This window comes from Lutjanus erythropterus, chromosome 10 (genome assembly GCF_056507025.1).
Source record: "Lutjanus erythropterus isolate fLutEry1 chromosome 10, fLutEry1.hap2, whole genome shotgun sequence".
Taxonomy (NCBI): Eukaryota; Metazoa; Chordata; class Actinopteri; order Lutjaniformes; family Lutjanidae; genus Lutjanus; species Lutjanus erythropterus.
In genome coordinates, this window is record NC_139326.1 from 1686953 (window position 1) to 1706162 (window position 19210).

Consider the following 19210-nt stretch of genomic DNA (forward strand, 5'->3'; position numbering starts at 1 on the left):
CTGCCTGTATTTGTCATTTATGCTTAGAGCTGCAACAATACAACAATTAATCACCAAGTATTAAAATAACTGCGCCATTTTTTAAAGAAATCAAAGTCAAAACTATCTGATTTTAGCCTCTCATGTGAATATTTAACAGTTTCTTTAGTATTTTAACTGAATATCTTTCAGGTGTGGACAAAGCAAGTCATCTTGGGCTTTGGGAACCATTTTCTGATTTTATATGGACTAAAAAACTAACCGATTAATTGAGAAAATGATAGACAATGAAACTAATCAGCCCTATTTATGATTGTAAATGAAGTGTCTGTGAATTTTGGACTGTTGGTTGGACAGAAGAAGCAATCTGAAGATGTCACTTTGGGCTCTGAGAAAGTCTGATGAGCATTTTTTCACATTTTATAGACTAAATTCATTGCTGATGAAAATCTTCATTGGTTGCAGCCCACACACACACACACACACACACACACACACGCACACACACACAAAATCAAATGAATCTGAAGGATGAGTGTGCACACTTTATTTTCCAGTAAAACTGAAGCTCCACCCACATTTCTTGACGGATCGAGTTATAATCATTCAGCTCCACAAGTGACAATAATTCTGTGCCAGGGGAAGCAGCCCAGTAAATTAAAGGGCAGGACTGTTCCTCACTTCCCATTATATGTTGAAGGAGAAACTTTTTTTTTCCTGCTGGTGAACTCCCAGTGGACACGCCGCTTTCCTAAACCATCCATCTTCTCCTTCTTCCTTCATATCATAACATTTAGAGCTTTACATAACAGCAGACCGGCCCCTGCAGAGTTACACTTCATGACAGCAGTAGTAATGATGATGTTCGTCCTCTGAGATTTTCTGAAAATGTCATTTGTGCCTTGATTTGAAAGAAAGAAATACCAGCTATGTTCAAAAGTTTCATGTAGGTCTACGACACAAACTCTGACAGGCTACAGACAGAACGAGGGATGGATAAGGACTATTTTAACCTTTGATTAAACATTTTCTTCATTATTCTTTTAGTTGTTTGGTCCATAAAATGTCAGAAAACAGTGAAAAGGCCAAAGCTTACATCCTCAAACATCTCCACACCCTAACAATATTCAGATTACTGCCAGAAAAGACTCAAGAAACCAGGAAACATTTGTGAAGCTGAAATCAGACAATTTGGACATTTTTCCTTAATAATAATAAAAAAAAAGGTCCAGAACAACTTATCATTGCAGCTCTAGTGACAAGGAACGTTTTTGCAGAGGTAACACTGCTGCACACATTTATCACAGGACAATAAATGAGATCAAAAAGGTGCTATGAATCCATGAGGCCATTATTTAAAAGGGACAGTTCACCTCAAAATCAAAAATACATATTTTCCTCCTCAACATAATCCACAGACTTTGTCATGAGCAGTTTCATGAAAAACTTCTTACATAATCTATATATAAAACTGCTCGTAGGAAGGTCCGTGGATTATCTTGAGTAACCTGGCTGTGATTTCTGAAAAGAGAAATTGCTGTTGAGTTTTTCCAAATGTTCTTTTTCCAGTGTGTGAGTGCCATTAAGTTCCACTGTGTTGGAGAGAAGGCAGACATCTCTGCTGCCGATATCTCCAAAAAAAAAAAAAAAAAAAAAAAAAAAAGCAGTCTAGATGGACAAATATGACTACAGGTAAGAGGACAAATATGCATTTTTGATTTTGGGGTGAACTGTCCCTTTAAAAGGAGTAATCACATGCAGTCTGAAGCTTCACTCCTGATGTGTGCAGCATTTATTAATGTAAATCTGATTGATTCTGTATGTTTTATATTTGTGTAGGAGCACATGAGTGTCTGTTTATTTTGTTTTCAGACTGAGGTCCGGGGACCAATGGGGGTCACCGAGTGGGTTGTATGAGGTCCCCAGCAAAAAGGGGGAACAGAATGTCTGAACTTTTTCACATTTTCTTTTTAAATTTGGAACAACAAGGAAAAATCAGGATTTGTTCTGTTTTGACTGACTGCAATTTAAAGTGATCCCAGTTTGATTATTGATTGACTATGCAGACTCAGTGTGCAATAATCAATATTTCAATCAGGTGTTTTATCATTAAGTGTGCAATATGAATATTCCCTCAGTATAATGGTGTAAATTCAACTGCTGAGTCTCCTTAAACCGTTTATTCTGTTCCTATCTTTATATTTCCCCTGTTTAAAGTAATCCTATTTTTATTTTTTATATTTCCTCAGTTCAAATTGTTCATATTTTTATATTTCCTCCTTGCTCATATTTTAAATTTTTTATTGCTGCTTCTTTACAGTTTTACGATCCACTTTGCTGCTGTAACACTGTAAATTTCCCCACTGTGGGACTAATAAAGGAAACTTATTATCTTCAAACATAAAAATTAAAAACGTATTACTCAGAGGGAATTCCTTAAGACAAAATCATCCTGAACTGGGGGCCTGCAGTCAAATGTGCATCTAATCTGAGGGTTCTTGACATGAAAAAGTTTGGAAATCCCTGATCTAAAGCATTTTTTTAATCAACACTTCATTTAAACAGTTTGCTCGCTTGTATGTGTATTTTTCCATTCATGTATGTGTTCATTTTGCTGCTTTATGTTACCTGACGTGAAGCATTTTAAACTGGTTTTGTATGATATGGAGTTGTACAAATGTATGTTGAGTTTAAAGACACGTTAAACACACAGTGAAGTGGAGGGACAGTGAACTCACCTTGGTGGCGGGGGGCTGTGCTCGAACAGCCAGTGTTCGTCAGATAAGGAGACTCCTGAGCTCAGATTGGAGGCAGAAAAACTTCCAGGAAAAAAAAATAAAAACAGTTTAATCCAGATCTAACCGCGTGTCCCGGTCACGAAGCTCACTCGCTCCAAACTATCAACGTTTGGACACAAAGTTTGCGCATATTTCAGCCAAACTTGTGCGACAGAAGAAAAGAATGTGCGTCCCCCGCTCCGAAAAACCCAAATACTCAACGGAGCGGAAAGAAAAAAACTTCCTATGTGCTGTTAAAGTAGATTTTTTTTTTTTAAATTAAACTGTAAGGTTGTGTCCGTCTTTCCTTCCTTTTATCCTCCCTCGTTAACCCGAACAGACCGACTGCAGCAGGCTGTGCGGGACTTTTTCGTCGGTTCGTCTCTTTATCCCAAAACGATCCGCTCACGATGAAACGAAGTCCGCTCACCTCCGAAAACTGACTCCCGAAGTTCTTCAACTCACTACAACGAAACAAAATGTCGTTCGCTGTTTATATTCTTACACATCAGCGGTGTTTGAGTTAATCCTAGAAAGTATTCGAACCGTCCCTGGCGGAGAAATGGTGTTAAACAACGAGAGTCCGACCGGGCTGCTCCAAACCAAACCTCCCCCCCTAAATCTGAGAATATGCGCATCCTCCGGACCGCAGTCAAGACGGCGGCAGTAACACACACGACTTCCGCTCTCTCGTTACAAAATAAAAGCATTACAAAACAAAAGCCAACAGAAAAAAACTGCACTCGACTGGACTTCAGTAAACAGTTCGTTGACTAATTAGATGAGTCAGGTCCTCGGTCATTATTTAACCCCCATCCTATAATACTCAACCGTGTTACCTCTAAAAAAAAAAAAAAAAAAAAAAACAGAATCCGAAAAAATAGAATAAAAGAAAGAAGAAACAGAAGTAGAAATAATAAAATATGTGCATTATACCATAAAATGTTTATAGAAAAATAGAAAACAAGAAATGTGTCAATATATATATCTATTCTAAAATATATAACAGCAGTGAACATAAGCAATACAAATGGGGTCTACATATAAGTGTGTTAAAATGCAAGAATATTCTGAATAAAAGTATCAGGAGAAATGTACATTATACATGTAATATTGATGCCAGTGTATGCACCATTGAATCATTATTACACATTTAAAACATTGCACAAATTACTGTAATGTTAAGTCAGTTCACAGTTGAAAACATAAATTATAAACAGGGTAAATAAAAGTAAAATCTTGTTAGATATGAGACATTTTTTTTTCAGGATGAAAATGTAAATCGGTGGGTAAAGTTAATGTGGGGAGGATGTGAGGGTGATGAGTTAAAACTGAAAATCACCATTCATTCATTTCCTCTATTTTGTCACTTGTTCATACAAACTTTTGTCACATAAAAAATATTTTGAATATGTTTTACTTTCTCAGTTTAAACAGTTTTCATCGGAATTCATCTGTTGCTTTCCTCACCCCTCATATAAAAGGCAATTTTGACTCCCACAGATGCTTTTTTTTTTTTTTTTTTTTTTTACCGTGTGACGAAAGTGGGGCTTTTATTTTGAATGTCACAGAGACGGAAGTCCAACATTATTCAGAGGCTGTTATTTTCTGGCTTGACGCAGGTTTCCTCGGGCTGGTAGAGACCTGGCTCCCCCTGCCATCCACAGCACCTCTCCCTACACACCACCGCGCTCTGTGCATTGTGGGATTGGAGACGAACACAACACACCAACAGGCTAATACTGTGCTTATAAATAATTATAGTTCTTCTATGTTTCATGGCAATTTTCACAGAGGGTATAATTTACATAAACTCAATGCAAACTGAGTCCTGATCACAAAAAACATTAAAAATATGTACAATAATAGTGTAGATATTATATTATATATTAAATCAATGTAAAATTACTGAGTTAAACAAGATTGCCATAAGATCTTTGAATTTGACAGACACACGACAAGTCTGAGGTGAGACAGAGTCATTGTTTTGCGAGTCACAAGTAAGTCTCAAGTCTTTGCACTCAAGTCCCAAATCAAGACAGCCAAGTCCCAAGTCCTAAACTTTAAGCTCTGTGTCCTGAACAAGTCATAATATGACAGTGAGTTTCTGCTTCATTGATTTATAGTTACTTAGCTGTTAAACTAAGTACCCTGTTTATAACAAAGCATTAGCTACTGTGCTGCAGGGATGACATATTTTTGTAGTCCAACCCTGAAGTTAGCATCGCTCTGGTTCCCTCCACAGAAAAGTCAAAGGGATTCTTCCACTGGATTTTGGATTAATGCAGAAAATAAACTGTGTCAAACAAAAGTTTATCAAACTGACATGTTTTGTCCAGCAAGATAAACTTCACAAATGAACACCACTTTAATGATTTTTGCAGCTTAAATGCAATCATCAGAGGTAAAATGCTAACGTTAGACTATAAATCATAATGAACTAGATATTGTACACAAAGATGGCACCCATTCAATCCAAATTAGAGTTGCTTGCCTGATGCATAGGCCTAAAAAGTTTTCTAGCTTCCAGGTTTACTTCCTGATAATACCGCCCACTGAATATGCGTAGTATTGTTTAACCCCTTTCCTCCGCTCGAGAGTTCCTGCTCAACTTTATACTGTGGAGATGTCAAGGATTTTTAAAATTTCATAAAGTTTCATCAATTTTCTAAGATATGAAAAAGAATATGTCAAAGAACAAAACATGTTAACACGTGTTTTACTTTTATTTACCATATTTATAAATCTTATGTTTACCACAGACCTCCAGGTAAACGACCAACAACACATTTAAAAACCCAGTGACTTGCAGGCGATCCCAGCGGTGTTATGATAACTCAGTTCAGGGTTTTGGGACTCATTTCTACTTTACGTGTCTGTGAGTATGGAAGACTCGGCGAGGAAGCAGGGGGACGCATCAGCCGAGTGTGTGGACAGATTGAGTCCAACTCCAGCTGCAAGTTTTTTTGTTTTTTTGTTTTTTAAATTGTTTTCAAATCAGATTTCAGGTCATTGAATTTGTGACTCAAGCATGACTCGTGTCCAGGTCATGGCACTCAAGTCCACTCCTCTGCTATTTGACTGATTAAAATGCCTGTTATCAGGGACATAGCACCAAGTCATTGTTTAACAAGTCACAGTGAGCTTAAGTCCAAAGTCAAGACAAGTCCTGAGTCCTAAACTTTGATATAGAAATGGACAATATGGCAGCTCCCCAAAAGTGAAGGAAAAACAGCTCAATCACCCCCTGCTGGCTGGTTGCAGTAGGTAGGTCATAAACCCCGTCCCCTCCATGTTAGCAGATGGGAAATGAGCCAAACTAAAACACCAAAGTACACATCAAATAAACTTTTCTCAAAGATGGTTTCTGTCATTTTAGGTAGTTCTTATCACGCTGATGGTTTGTTCAAGTGTTTGTTTTGTCTCATCAGTTTGGGTTGAATTACTTATTTGAGGATATGAAAAGCAGGTTTCACAACATGACTGACAGCTGAGCTCTGCTTGTGATTGAGTCGGCCGGTGACATCATCAGTGCTCATATCCGGGCTTTTATTTTTGCACAGTGGGAGGAAGAGGAGACATGGCATCAAACTTTTTTTTTTACAGCTTATGGTAAGTCCAGTTGCAAGTTTTTTTTTACTGACGTCAAGTTGAATCATCAACCTTGGGCTTGACTCAAATCTAAGTCATTTGACTTGAGTCCGATCGAGTCAGAAGAGACAGGCGTCATTTTTATTAAACATCACTTTTATTTTGAAAGGGCACTTTAGGATCACTGAGAAAAAAATCCCACATAGGCATAAAATAGCAATAATATAAATGTTTTCTGCATTTTACAAAGTCATTGAGCCTTTATTGAAAAATTTAATGACTCTGTTTTCCAACTTAAAAGTCTCTTGTACTTTATACAAGGTTGTGTTAACACAAAGTAAGAAGACGAAGGTTTATCAGTGTGTGAAGAGACGTTCACTGACAGTATGTGTGGGCAATAATGTGATTGTGTCTCTGAGGAGAGAAATTTGTTTTCTTTACAGGATTCCACCCAACATGAATGCAAATTCCCTGACAGAAAGTGAGCACTTTCATCAACTTCCCGTTCAAGGCGACTATAAAAAAGCTTTATTGTGCTGGCGTAAGGATCATATGCTTTGGCAGCATTTCAAAGAGCATCAGAAATTCAAATGTATCTGCCAAGTCAGCACAAACACAAGTTTTGCTCTGCCTGATCAAACACATAGTTCATATGTGAAGAGGCTCATATGGTCTTTGATTTCACGACATGATTGACGAATGATTGACGACTGAAGCTGCAGAGACACATGAAGCCCAGCTTGATGCTTAGATTAAAGATCGGGGAGCAGCTTTGTGTTTCAACATGTGTCAGCCTTTCATCCTCCATGCAGGGTTAACCTTGTGTGACGCTGAGGACGTTCACAAAATGAGGTGACTTTAGTACAAGAGAGTCACATAAAAACACAGAAACTGAGCCTGAAACAAAGACTTTCTGCTCTGAACTCTTCTGATACCTGTCCTCTGTGAAGAAAGCAGACATCATCTTATTGCTGTTATGTTTCCTGTAACACCAAACTGATTAAACTACATGTATATATATAAATATATAAATACAACATAGTACATAGTAACTAATTAGAAATACTCAAATGACTGCAATCTTTTGGGTACTTGTACTTTTATGAGTAGATTTTCAAGTCTGTTACTCGTACGTAAGTATGCATTAGACTATGCAATCTACTTAGTTACTTTTAAAATCTTTGTTGAGCACTGAGTACAATTCTAGTAGCCAATCAGGTGATCTGATCACAAATCAGCCAATGAAAACAAGGACATACAAATGAAACAAACAAAACAAAATGCTGCAGAGGTTTGGAATTTGAATCATTAATTGATTAATTGCCGTTAAGAATTTAACAAATCAAAAATGTATTCATGGATATTTAATCACTAGTGGCAGGAACTGCACCTCGTCTGACTTTATTGCCTGGCAGTCATTGGTTGAATAAGGAAACTATATCTTAGACTTAAAATGAGAAAGAAATAACAAAAAAAAGTTTTATATCTCCAGAATGATTATTAATTAATCGATTTGTCTGTGAAGATTCGTTATCAGTGATTTGATTCTTGGCATTTTCAAATACTGGTTCAGGAAAATGCACAGTGAGCCTAGTTTGGAGAGGCGACTGTGACCACTGGGAAAATTGGGAAAAATTCAGAGTGAAGATTTGGAGAAACTCCGAGTTGTTTTTGAGACAAATACTTTGTACTTTTACTGAAGTATATTTCTAATATCAGCACTTTTACTTGCAACTGTGTAATGTTTTAGCAGTGTAACAGTACTTTAACTTGAGTACAGATTTTCAGTACTCTTTCCAGCACTGTTCCTCCTTGTCCTGATAACTTTCCTACTTGTGTCGTCATGAGTTTAAAGGGCCAGTGTGTTGGATTTAGTGGCAACCAGCAGTCAGCTTGCACACCAGGAAATGCATCGGGATGAAACTTTGCCTCTGAGGGTTTAGGGGAGAGAAAGGTGTAGATACTTGAAAAGTTAAATTCTGTAATATTGCCAATTTATTAAAAAATGCATCTTTTGTATCATTATCAAACTAAAGACAGTCTTTAAAGGGATAGTTCAGATTTTTTGAATTGTGGCTGTAAGTGGTACTTATCCATAGTCAGTGTATCAGTCCCTCCTTCACTTTTCTAAAAACCTGCAGTGCATGTTGTAATGTTTTAGAGATTTCTTGCAATGAAACTGTGGGAGCAAGAGAACCCCCCCCAAAATTCAGTGTCTGTATTCAGATATTTATTTATTTTTTTTGTGTAATTCATTCAAATCAAAGGCAACTTGTTCCAGGGAAAATAAAACCACACTTTAATCTATGTGTTCCAAGTAAATTTACCAGAAAGCCTCAGGATTACAGAAACCCTAACAAAATATGCTTTAGTTTTAGATGAAGAAGAGCAGCTGGGGGGTATTTCACAAAGAAACGAGCTCAAAACAGCACAACATTATTAAATAAAAAGTGCGCACAGCATCGATAAATGTGTTCTTTTCAGTACCTGTGACAAAATAAAATAATATAAATGCAAAAAGAACAACAAAAACATGTGAATAATAAAAGAAAAGATTGAGTTGGTTCATTGAGACGTACATGTATGACAGGGAAGCAACACTGATGGGTCTAATGTGCAGAAAAGTTGTGGCGTTTGGACAAAAGTGCAAAGTCGTGCTGAATTCACTGGGACTAGTTGATTTTGCGTGAACCGTTGCGATCGCAACATCGTGACTTCCTGGATGGACTGGTGTATTTGGTGTATTGTCTACAGTAGATGGTGGCTGACACGCCTGTTTGAAGAAGTACATATAACATCCAACATTTTTTTTTAAATAGAGATTAAATAAACAAGACCTGAAGTGTTAATTAGTGAGCTTTAGACGGTGCGTTTTGAATTAGATCTTCGTGCTAAACTAAACTAACTAGCTGTTGGCTGTAGCTTCATATTCAAACAGGCATGAAAGTGGAATACATCTTCTCATCAAACTCTTGGCAAGAAAGCAAATACGTGTCTTTCCCAAAGTGTCGACTGTACTGCTTTTTTTTTCCAAATGCACTTTTGGCTCAAATTAACTTGCAGCTTCAAAGAGAGCTGCTAACTTTGCAGCAGATGTAGTGTGAATCTGATAACCGCACACATACCAGAGAAAAAGCAAGCATTTTTATTAGTGCTGGTAATAGTGAGAGTTAAACGTGCCATCGGCCACATCTTACGATCCCAGAGCATCAAAACACGGCCAAAGATCTTTGATGCAGTTTGGAACCAGACATTTTATAGACTTTTTCTTTTTGTGTCACTGATAAAGAGTTCCCTTGAGATGTGCACCAGGCTGTTAATGATAAGTTCAGCCCTGCCAGAATTCAAAACACATGGAGATCATTTATTGTTTATGTTTATTTGGTTGCTTTTTGTTTGCCTCTGACGACGGGAGGTGAGTGATATATCTGAAAATCTCCACCCAGTCTGAGCAGTGACAGCTCTGGGTGGTAAAGTGTGTGCAAAACAGATGAGAAAATAAAACCAATCAATTGCAGACAAGTAAAAGATGGTCTTTGGTTGTTAATAGCAGTGAAGGGCAGACATTAGCTGCAACTAATGCTTATTTCATTATGGATCAATTACTTGCAGGATTATTGGATTAATCATTGCATCTATAAAATGTCACAAAAAAAAATCTCAGAATGATCGTCACAGTTCCCCAGAGCCCAAAGTGACGTCTTCAACTTTCTTCTTTTGTTCAGCCAACAGTCCAAAGACTCATTTACTGTCTTAAATGACAAAGAAACACAGCAAATCCTCACATTTAACAAGCTGCAACCAGCAAATGTTTGATATTTTTGCCTGATGCCATTGGCAATTAAAGGGATAGACTGTATATTCTAAAGTCAGGTTGTATGAGGTACTTATCGATAGTCAGAGCATTAGTAGATGGTGACTGACTCGCACCCAGTTTGGAGAAGCAGAGAGGGACATCAGCAGGTCTGCCTAAAAACATAAATATCAGTTTAGGTATCAGGCAGCATATTCTGGCTGGAAACCGCTGTTATGAAATCCAAATATTGCTCTCTCCAAACCAACCAAACTCCATAGGAAAAATCAGTAATTTTACCTTGCAGAAAACATGAGCTTCTAGTCTTCCAGCGTATGGATCACTAAGTTTGTTTGTGTTATTGTGTGACTTTTGTGTTAGTTTGGATTCACCAAAATCCCGTAATATCACAAACTAACTAACTGATCGAAGCACCGGTAGATCAGCAACTCCCGTTATCTGTGAGATAAAATTACAGATATTGCCTGTGCAGTTTGGTTGGTTTGGAGAGGGCGATATTTGGCTTATATATCAGCGGTTTTTGGTCAGGGGAGGTTGTCTGATGGTTTAATGAAGTGAAATTGGACACAAATGGATAAATAAGCTGGTAGATGTTTTGTTTTGTTTGACTGTAAAGCTCCGCCCAGCTTCAGTTCACCCAAGAATAAGAAAAAGCTGTGATCAACATTTCTGGTAAAGGTACAACGGCCGTCCTCAATTTGAGACAGCACTACCCTGTCCAAAGTGTAGGTACATAGTGTGCAAAGTGTACTACATGACAGTGTGCTTGCAGAAGTGTCTCTTTTTGTATACTGGTTCAGTGACACACAGAAGAGAGTCAAAGCAGAACTTGTGTTACATGAAGGACTAATAAAGAAGCAGCTTCAGTCATTAATCATTAACTTTTCTCTGTGATGCATACATACCATGGTGACTCAAGAAACGTATAGGTGAGCTTACTGACACAACTTAACTGAAAGGCCATAAAATGAAGTCATAAAGTTTATGATTTTTATCAATAATTACACAACACTTTAAAAAAATCATGCAGGAATCAACTGATCTTTTCACATTAACTTAATGGAAAATTATGAATGTGAAAAGAATTTTTTTTTTTAAATCAGAACAAAATTACCTCAACTTTTCAAATTCAGTCAACTTAAATTTTTAAGGCAGTGTGGACACTAGCTTTTCAAAGTTAAAACTTTTTTTTGTCTTACAGTGGATGCAGTTACTTTTCACCTTGAAGGAAATGCTAAAAATGTCCACAGGTTGTCTAGAAAGGATAAGATCAAATAAACGAGTCACTGATATTATGAGATAGGATATAGACTTTAAAGTCAGTTGAACTTTGGCTCAGAGGAAAGCTCATCCTCCAGCCACCCGCCTGTTTTAAGACGAGGTGTGGCACTTCTGATCACTCCTCACTTCCTTTCAGCGTAAGGAAATGTGCCGGACACTGTTAAAGCCAGGAACACCTTATGCAAAAGCAAACCGAAGGCAGGCCGAGCCGCACATCAGCATGAGAACAAACAGGGAGTCATGCAATCCTCAGAGTGAACAATGTCTCCCCCGGGGACGCTTTGCATGATGATTTCCCTAGCAGCTTCTTCATCGCCCCAAAGTGCTGTTTTATTGTCCTCGCTTCTCGTGTTTGCATTCCATTGTTACCGGGCAAGTACAAATATCCTCCTTTATGCACCCAAACCTCAGACAGGCCTTCCACTACGTCGCCTGAGCCCAGCCCTCATCCATCCGTCAGCGGTGCCCCTGTCCTACACGGGGGCCCCCCAGGCTCGCCTCACCACCCCCAGCCTGTTCTTTGACATAACGCTGTTGTGGCTTTCCGGGCCTTTATGCTGCCTGTTGTCTGAGGCAGATTGAAGACCCTTTGTGTGCGTCAGCCCCTGTCCTGAGTGGCCGGCAGGAACCTGCTGGGCTGCGAGTGGAGAGACAGGAATGCGCATATGAATGGGCCAGTGTGCTCCGGGCACCTGCTGACAGAGGGACGGTGCGCCTCTATGAGTCTTAGTTCATCAGCGTAACCATCTTGTTCAATTACACGTGCAGCGCGGTGTTGCGTTGCCTGGTCATTCATACTGAATGGGAGTATTGTCACTGCAGCAGTGGATATTTTTGCTGTTTGGTGTTGGAGACTAAATCCTGCACACTGGTCCTTTAATGGCCCGGGACCCAGCAGCAGCGGTAACTCCCTTCTTCTCTCTTTGCCTTCAAGAGGAACACTGCGATCATCTGCAGCTGGTTTATTGGAGGTTCCCAGAAACAGTGTCAGATTCGCCCCAAAGCTGTCAGCAAAGCCAACCTGCTAAATACTTCAAGGCTCATTGAATCATGGTTTAACTTTAAATTATGTTGCACCAAACATTTAAACTAGTTTAAAATAAAGAAAGATTACATTAAATTCCCAGAAAATGTGTCAGTTACACCCTAAAGACTGTCAACCTGCATGCTAAAATATATTATTTTATTTAGAGATTCTACCAACTTAAAAATGTTGAGTGCCAGCAGAAATTCATTTCTTTTGATTTTTATCAAACTCATAATTTTCAATTAATAAGGAAAAAAGGTTCATAAAACACTGACATTTTAAGAGATTAAAAAACTTCCTTTCCTACTATAGTGTATTTACTCAAAATGAAATATTTTCTTCTGCTTAAAATGTAGCAAATCTGTTTTCTCACTGCGGTGATGGATTTGTCAGGATTACTGAAAATATTTGAGTTGGCATAATCAATCATTTTAATTCCCAATATTTAAGCTTTAATAACCTCCAGCCTTTGTGTTTATTTACTCAAGAAAACTGTGGCAACTGTTTGCCTGATTTTTTCCAGCTGAATACTTTTAAAAGAAGCTAAAAACTTATATTTTCACTTCAGTTTTCAACTAGTTGACTTTCCTTATTTTTGTCTTGAAACTCTATTTTGCATTTAGCTCAGCAGCACTGCAGTATTTCTTCTAATATGCTGTATTTTACTTGATTCTTCTTTTTCATTTGCTGCTGGTTTAATTGGAGGTTCCCAAAAACATGTCAGTTACACCCCACAGACTGTCACCTGAACGATGAAATTCACCAGTGCAAGGACCCCATTCAGGGTTCCTGTACCTCTTCTTGAGTCAAATTCAAGCACTATTCAAGAATTTTCAAGGTATATTTTCAAGCACCTTACAGTTGCTATAAATGCCACATTTATATACATATACACTTAAAATGATTAGCCCTATTTGACTTCTTCATCACTTTAAATCAGATGTTATTGTGTCATAAACAACCAAAATTATGTTTTGTGATAGAATTCTACAGGAGGGTGACAAATTAAATAAAAATACACTTTTCACCTGTCTGTAAGTAAACCTGCAATCCTATATATCCTGACTGAGTCATTATAAAACAGTGACTAAACAAATAACTTCAATTTTTTTACTTTAAAATAATCTTAAAATGTATTTTTCAAATACAAAAGCAATTAAACTCTCTGACCTCTTTATCTAAAAAGCAAACTATTCAGTCAGAGAATGATTTATTATGAAAGTATTACAATTAAAGATTCACTTTTCAAATCTTGTAAATATTAGAATAAAATTCAAGTGTTTTGAAGGATTTCCAGGACCTTTTGAAGGACGATTCATATACTAATATCTTGTTGCGTTGCCTGGTCATTCACACTGAATGGGCGTATTGTCACTGCAGGATACGTTTCTACTGGAATCCTTAACAAATGTGGTGTCAGCTGCTTTGTTTTAGTCGTGAATAATCATCACCAAATGGAACAATTTAGTTCTGCCCTTCTGTTGTTCTCCCTCTGTGTTTCACATCATGTCTGAATACTGAGAAGAATCTGATTTATCTGATCTGATTTATATGAAATGAGGGCTGCAGGATCCTGCCTTTACATGTAGTCGGTCTTTTATGCTCCATTTCTGGCAATAAAAGCAGATCTGATGCCAGTTTTAGATAGAAGTCTTAAACGGTTCCCAAAAGTCTGTCTGACTCAGTATTATTTGAAAAAAAAACAAAAAACAGTCCATGATCTTTTCCTCTTACTGAAGGATTATTCAGATCTGTAACTTCAGTAAAAGTAGAAATACCACCGTCTGAGTATCGTCCATTACAAGTTACACATTTATCATTGGGACCGTATTCAGATCCAGTGCTACTGTAAAAAAAAAACACACCATGGTGCAACATGGCGGCCTTCGTGAAGAGGAGCCGCTCCCTCTGTAGATATAAAGGGCTCAATCTATGGTAGTAAAAACAGAATGATTCTTATGTTCAGGTGATTTTACACCAATGGAAACAAACTTATGAAGATTATTTTCCATTTCAGCCATTTATTCAACCAATAAATCCCCATAAATCTCACAACACTGGACCTTTAAAGATACAATATGTAAGAATTTTAACTTAAAAGATTCAAATTTTAACTAAACAGAATGTGAAGAACTAACAGTTTTGACGTCTGTCTCCTGAAGTTAGCATGCTAACCTGCTAACTTCAGCCTAGTCTGTCTTATAATACCACTTTGTACCAACAAGTGCCAATTTTGCTACTTTCACAAACTCTCTTAAGTGTTTAGTCTAATAAATAAACAAAATAAACAAAAAAAATCAAGACAGTAAATATTCCTGCACTTATTTTACAGAAAAATACACATTTTATTCAAATTCAACAAAAACAAAATAAAACTCACCAAAAGTGTCTCCACTATTCCAATAATCACAACTCTGGTTTGGTAGAAATAAATCTTCTGGTTTGACATGCTGTCCTGCACCACCTCCTCTGTCTCCGCCTGAAGCCGTCCTGTCTTCATCGTCCTGGTTGGAGCCTCTGTAATATTCTGTACTGTTAATCTGCCCTCAGTCAGTCTCGCAGGCTGTGCTGATATGCTGCCCCCTGTTGGTTTGGAGTACGAATGTTGCACCTTTAAAGTAATGAACAAAACAATAAAGATATATAATATTATGTTTGATTGCTATTACTCATACTCACACATTACTGTATAAACAGCATTAGAATGTTTTAACTGAATGAGGTGGAGCTTGTTTTAATTTCTTTATATACTCTTGAATAGTTTAATCTATAATAATGCATCATTTTTCTAAATGCAACATATATGTTATGTGTAAAAACTGTAAAGTAACTATTAACTGTAGCTGTCAAGTAAATGTAACAGAGTAAAATTTAGAATATTTCCTCCCTGAAATTTAGTATTAGGTTCATATTACCTCAAACACTTATATATATATTTAGATGTATTGTGTAAAACTTGTGTTTATATCAACAATAATCTGTAGATGAAACCTGATGAATTCTCACGTGTTTACTTCAGATTACAAAAAGACATGAAAAATAGACGTGAGATAAAACTCCACAGCCGATCCCGTGCATGTGAACAACATGCTGGAGCTCAACCGCACTGATCGAGTAGATATATTCAGTTCCTCTGCAGATTTGGCAGATGATACATAATAATCTAAATTTCAAACAACAGTCTGGTAAGATGGAACCCAGATATATGATCCTAAAAGCTTCATTAATTGTCCTCTGACTCATATGGTACAGCTTATGGCTTGTTCGTCTGGCTCTGCTTTTGAGAAGATTACATCTCCATAATCAATAAAAAAAGAAGCTTAACCATCCACCACAGAGTCTGGAATGAAAGAAAAAAAAACATCTGGGAAAATAAACTTTCACCCTCAAATATATCCACAAAAACACAAAAATCACAGCATGTTCACTGAGCTCCATTTCCTGGGGAAACTCTGACATGACATGATTATGGTTGTTGGTAAGGACGTTTTGACACTGTCCAGATGTGTTCGCTGCATTTTTGCCCAAGTGTGACTGCAGGAGCCCAAATTCCATTTCCATATCCGTCATTAAAGGCAACATACTATACTTCCTTTGACCTTAATTTCTGTCATATATATATACCCACACACACACACATATATTTATATATATATATAACCTTCAGACTTGGGATGTGGGGTAATTTCCCTGTTAATTAACTGAAATTTTAGTCGACTAGTTTAAAAGTAAGAACAGAAAACAGTTAAAATTGAGTACAATTTATTTGATCGATTGATCGTTTTTCAATGGTCAAATTACATTTAAATGCTGCTGGAATGTGTGGCGCTTTGCACTGTACATTATAAATATTGCACATTTACTTACAATGCATTAACTTTTCAGACTGAGCAGGATCACAGACATGACATCATTTACTGGAAGCTAATGCTAGCAGTGCTAGTAGCAGCAGCCTGCTCTTCTTGCAGGTTAACGCCCACGTCTGTGCCAAATGTGGTGATGCATGGCTCTGGTTGAGGGGTTATATATCAGTTTATTCTGACACAATTTACATGCAACCTTATTTTAACTTTCTAGATCAAAATCCTGCCAAATCGCACTGGTTTTTATGAGATATCTGTGCCACTTTCTGCTGCCACCTCCCTGGTTTAGCGCAGGGAGAAGAGGGCTGCTGTAACATCTTAAAGGCAAGAGTTAACCAGTGTTGTACATTAAAGAAATATTAATAAATAGTTTAACTGACTAATATTTCTGTTGTTTCCAACGTTTTTTCTCCTTTCCTGATGAGCTGACTGCAGTCTGTTCATTTGCACCGAGGTGATGAACAGTCGTTCCAACTGGACATTGGTTCCCAAACTGGGGTCTGGGCCCCTCTTAGAAATCACAGAGGGTCCCAAAGACTTTGTCTGTTATGAGGTCCTCAAAATCAGATTTGCATATGTCGAGTAAAATCACAGTTTCAGGGTCGCACATCTTTTCCAAAGTCAAATTCAAGCAACATTTTCAAGGTCCATTTTCAGTCTTTTCCTGCACCTTACAGCTTTGGTAAATTATGTACTTATATACAAAATGATCATCTCATCTCTTCATGAGGTATATTACTGTGCTTTTATCAACTAAAATTATGTTCTGAGATAGAAAATGTAATGATTCACTCATGATGACACTCATGGTTTCACATTAGTAACAACAACTGAGTAACTGATTAATCATTAATAATCATTTTTTAAAAAGCATTTTCTTGTTTTCCTTTTTTTATTATTCATTATATTTCTTATTCTTAAGTATAATTTCATTTCCTTCATCAATGAATGGCTCTGCCAATACCATTTCTAGACTATTGATTAATTTTCATTACATACATGTTTAATTGGTTTAATTCTTATTTGGAAATTAATTAGTAAATGATTAATGATCCCTGAATAAAAATATAGAGCTGGAAATGATTCATGTTGATCACACCTCTCATGGTGCTGGATCTCCTGATAACATTTCCCACAGCCTCACTGCTGATTGGCTGTGGCCTCTCTCTGGACTCCTGGCTCTCATCATCACCCGCTGACCTGGAAAACGGGAGCGTCAGATCTGCAACATCACTTCACCCTGCAGACGACATGCTGCTTTGAAGTGGGAGTGGACCTAAATTGGATTAAGCGGCATCTCAGAGGAGCAGCTCCCATAGATTTGATTACACACACGCCCCCCTCGCCCAACACCCACACTCCTGCCTCCCCCTCGATGCAGATGAGACGGCGTGGGGCGGTCCACCATGCCACAGTCTCGTACTCCACTTCTTAATGTGTGCCCATCTGCCAGCCATTTACCTGATTACCCCGGGAGAAGTCGGACAGGTCGGTCTCTGCCGGGGCAGCTGGGAGGCCGGACAGTGGCATTAATGTTGTACAGGTGGACACGGGACAGATAAGGAGCAGACTGACCCTTTAATCTGTGAAAACAAGCAGCATGCAGGAAAAATACATCTGGTACGGTTGAATACAACTGGGAATTATATATTTTCTAGTGTTGAACTAAAGCCACAAAACTACTAATTTTGCAGCTTAAACATGGATAAATGTACAGAGAGAACAAGCTGTTCTCATCATCCACTCCCAGACTAAAGTGCTGTTTAAAATAAAACCCCCAGAACTGACTCCAAATCCTCCACACAAGCATGGCACACAGACCACCTTCTATTTCTGAGGAAAATAACATCCAGTCCTGGTTTAACTCGGCCTCATTATGGTGGAAGTGGGTTCCAGGGCCAGGAAGTTTCATTGCTTTCCAAATAAATCTCACTAAACAGAGCTGTAATCCAAATTCCTCATCTTGTGGAGTCCTCCTCACATTACGAGAGAGCTCTCACAAGCTCGGCCTGAAAATCACACCTCATCCTTCTACAGATCACTCTGTGGTACTTTTACGCTGACAAAAACTTGAGTTGAGCGGCACAGTTCATTGAAAGAAAATGTTTTTAAAAAAGTGTGGAAAATGTCTCTTTTTTAACCCAATTTCTGTGGAAGCACATTTCTACCAGAGAAAGAAAGATAATATCCCCATGGTCAGTCGTAATTATGAGATAAAAAGTCAAAAATTAATATAAAAATTAAAAATTAGAATTTCTTCTCATTATCTAAATGTAAAGTTAATTAAACTTAAAATTCCTATTATTTATTTTCAGAACTCAGTTAACTAGCATTTCAATTTCTGACAATAGCTAACTCGAGATGTGAGTATATATATATATATATATATATATATATATATATATATATATATATATATATATATATATATATATATATATATATATATATGTATATATATACCAAAATTTGATTTTCTTTTTTGGGCGGAGAAGATTTCAACACAAACAGGAAACTGGAAAGGAGAAAGATGACCGAGGATCCAAGAGGGGCGGGACTTAAGAGGAGTCATTTCAAGCAGTTTCAAACATTTTATTCAAACTCCAAGTACAAAATTCAGATCTTTTGAAGGATTTCCAGTCCAGTCCTCTGAGTTAAGTAGCACCGGCGTTCACTGTGGAAAAAAGTCTTTTTTTTCACCCGACAGAGGCCGGTTCCTGATCGTTTCCACATAAAGGGGCAAAGCAGCTCTCAAATTCAAACCAGCTCATGAAAAATTTTCAAAAAGCAGGAGGCCCTTTAATATTCCTCCGGTTTTACCGCGTGACACACAGAGGGTTTTCATTACCTCGCTCACTGCTTGCAAATTTAAGACATC

The 19210-nt window shown here is 37.6% G+C and overlaps 1 protein-coding gene and 1 long non-coding RNA gene across 5 annotated transcripts in view; both read right to left on the minus strand.

Moving 5' to 3' along the window:
- The window catches only part of fgfr1a (fibroblast growth factor receptor 1a), a 44096-nt gene extending 40713 nt beyond the window's left edge, over nt 1–3383 (minus strand). Inside the window, exon 1 of one of the 2 annotated variants that reach the window (XM_084727816.1) lies at nt 2718–3383. The gene's annotated coding sequence lies outside the window, so the exon portion shown is untranslated. The remainder of the gene's footprint in view (nt 1–2717) is intronic. The other variant, XM_084727817.1, reaches the window with a different exon arrangement.
- A 7878-nt stretch (nt 3384–11261) lies between these two features.
- Nucleotides 11262–18471, minus strand: LOC146319775 (uncharacterized). Of its 3 annotated transcripts, XR_014771488.1 has the most exons (4): nt 17794–18471; nt 17432–17532; nt 14850–15080; nt 11262–12446 (listed from the first exon to the last, which is right to left on the minus strand). It is a non-coding gene; the product is annotated as an uncharacterized LOC146319775 (long non-coding RNA). The 3 variants fall into 3 exon arrangements; XR_014771487.1 differs by having other exon boundaries at nt 14850–15052; nt 17432–18471; XR_014771486.1 differs by having other exon boundaries at nt 17432–18471.
- Nucleotides 18472–19210: the final 739 nt, after the last annotated feature.